Below are 3,009 nucleotides of genomic sequence, written 5' to 3' on the forward strand. Positions count from 1 at the left end.
AAGTTCTATAATAACTCTGGCAGCTAGGATTGCATGTTCTGCAAACTCAGTCGCTACTTGAGCAGCAGAGGTAGCATCCTTAAATTTCATGTTCCAATTCTACCTGCCAACAAAAATATTACCAATACCATCTGTCACGACCCAACTGGAGGGTCATGACTAGCACCCAGGCCATACTTGCCGAGCACCAACGTACATTTTATCTAACCTTCCTTATTATCTTTAAGGGCCGACAAGATCAATATAAATAGTAGACATGGATCATGAACATCCAACAATGAAAGATAATATCATGAACATACATAACATGGGACGACAATACTGTCAAGAAACTATATATAAGGTACGAGCTACCATGATGCCATGAAAGACTATACAACAAAAATCAGCCGAAAAGGCATTCTAAACCATACATAAGTCGACACCTGTCTATGAGCCTCTAAAGAAACATAAGTGCTACAACATTGCCGGAACAGGGCCCCGACATACCCATAATGTCTATAACAAAAATGCATACCAAGACCACGGCAAGTCCGGAGAAGGGATCTCGCCAATATCCGCTGAACTGGACAGCCTACTGTGGTGGGGGAGCTACGTCTACCTGTCTATCAGGACCTGCAGCACGACATGCAACGTCCACAAATAAAAAGGACGTCAGTACGAATAAAGTACTGAGTATGTAAGGCAGGAAAGCATAAGTGAGAACAGTAATGTAAACAGGGATAGAGAATATACAACCTGTGACATCTGGGTACCTCTGAGGGCTACTGACATGAAATACATGATACATACATATATATACATAAACTTTTAAAACATACGCCTTTGTGGGCATCACCATCATCATATCGTACCCGGCCATAATAGGCTCGGTAAAACGTACCCGGCCATCATAGGGCTCGGTAGAATCGTACCCGGCCACGTGGAGCTCGGTAAAACCCAACTGATCAGTGGTTGCACAATAGGTGCCATACCCGGCCGACTATAGTGCGGCTCGGTAGAGTAAAATAGATACATATATATGATGCATGCTGGACTCATTGGAATCACATTTTGAACCTTTCGGAGTGACATAAGGCTGGTATCCTTCATACACGTTATTTGGATTAACTCTTCATCAAGAATCTTATAAGAATCAGGAACTACCAACAACATTGATAATATAAGAATAAGAGAAGTAACATCAATATCAATCGTTTCATAAGAAGGGCAGCAATGTAAGTACTGCTAGCTTCTAAGAGTAGAGTATCTTTGGGAGCTCGTTCATTACATTATGTACAATCGGAGTCGTGCAAAAGAATGAAGGGGATAGCCTCACATACCTTGTATATACTGCCCAACCTCAAGCTATGCAAATGTCATGACTCCTTAGTCTACAATAAGACAAATGACACTATCATTATCGTTTAAGCATCGTAACTATTATGTATCGACCACAACCTATTTTACGATGAAACGGACAGCACCTCCCCTATTTATATGACTTCCCACAAGTCAATACAATCACCAAACAGCCCAAACAACATCATTAATAATCATATTGAGCCTCCATAACAGTCCACCAACCAACAACATTACTACCAAGCCTTTCGATATATATTTCACAAGTTCTAGCTTCAACGACTTAGCTGCAACTTGGATGATCTTAAATATATATAGAGTAAGAGGTTCCTTACCTTTATACAGAAAGAACAACTCCAATTTGACCTTAATTTTCCACGAAATATCCCTTCAATTCTGCCACAAGAATAAGGAAGCGAAACTAGCAATTAATTCGGGTTTTTCGGCACTAGAATTACTTTAGAAGACTTGAAATCACCTAGGGTTGATATTAAAAACTTGAAGGTGTATTTACAGGACATAAAACACTTAAAACAACCTCCCACACGAGCTGGAACAACACAAAAATCAGCAACAACAAGAAGAACAAGAAACTTACTAGCGCCACGGGATTCCCGACATTTGATTTGTGTTGTTTGCCCTTTGTTTGGGTCTTGGATCATGAGAGAACCTTGAGAGACTGTTTTTAGGGTTACAAGGTCTGAATATACTGAAAAATAATGACTTAAAACGGGGTTGAGGTATCTTATATATGTCCATATGTCTTAAACCGCCTTTGTGGGCCCCATAGAGAGCAGCTTGGCGCACTCTCGCGAAAATGTGAATATCTCTCTATTCCGAGATCGTATCGATGAACGGTTTAATGCGTTGGAAACTAGACTCATAGATCTTCAATTTGATAGGTAGATCACCCCATAATTCGAAGCACATTGGGAGAAAAATGCAGTAACATTTGACCTAAAGTTTAAGTAAAATTATAAACCTAAGTTGCAACAACTTTTATCGACTTTTGTTTCATAACTCGCTTGACTTCAAGACTTATGATGCGGATATTATATGATTCAGATACATTAAAACAAGACCTCTTGGGACAATTAATCACCTCTATTGTTACCCGAAAATACGGGTTACAACATCCTTGATTCGTTTAACTTCAAATACTTGTTAACCACTCTTATACACCCTTGTATCGTTTAAGACCAATAGGATTAACTTCTTATCATCTCAAAGATAATCTCTTCTTGGATTTACGTCGACTAACTTACGGCGTGATCTATGGTATGCGAATTTGGGTTGTAACACCCTCTCCCCCTTAGGAACATTCGTCCTCGAATGTAAGGGTTTATGGGGTGTCTAACTCATTGTGGATTCCGACGGAGATTTCCGGCTGAGTTTCCCCTATAAAATGGACACTAGCCAAACTTGCAAGCAGTTAAACCTAACCTATGGCCTTACAAGACTATACAAAGCATTATGGATATGTACATTATCTGCATATTACCATTTTGTATTAAAAAAAAGAGTATTCACAAGCTATTGCTTACCTCATAGAGCCGTTTCACCTTATAATGCGTCCTTCTTTCCCCCGGCATCCTCGTTATCTTCACTCTGGAATAGGTAAGGGTATTTAGACTTCATCTCCTCTTCTGCTTCCCATGTCATTTCTTC

At 39.7% G+C, this 3,009-nt stretch overlaps 1 long non-coding RNA gene across 1 annotated transcript; it reads right to left on the minus strand.

Annotated features, from left to right (window-relative positions):
* Nucleotides 1–1,311: 1,311 nt before the first annotated feature.
* LOC138903833 (uncharacterized) lies at nt 1,312–2,019 on the minus strand. The gene is made up of 3 exons (XR_011413182.1): nt 1,940–2,019; nt 1,677–1,737; nt 1,312–1,373 (listed from the first exon to the last, which is right to left on the minus strand). It is a non-coding gene; the product is annotated as an uncharacterized lncRNA (long non-coding RNA).
* Between the last annotated feature and the right edge of the window lie 990 nt (nt 2,020–3,009).

Source organism: Nicotiana tomentosiformis, unplaced genomic scaffold, assembly GCF_000390325.3.
Source record: "Nicotiana tomentosiformis unplaced genomic scaffold, ASM39032v3 Un00016, whole genome shotgun sequence".
Classification (NCBI taxonomy): domain Eukaryota; kingdom Viridiplantae; phylum Streptophyta; class Magnoliopsida; order Solanales; family Solanaceae; genus Nicotiana; species Nicotiana tomentosiformis.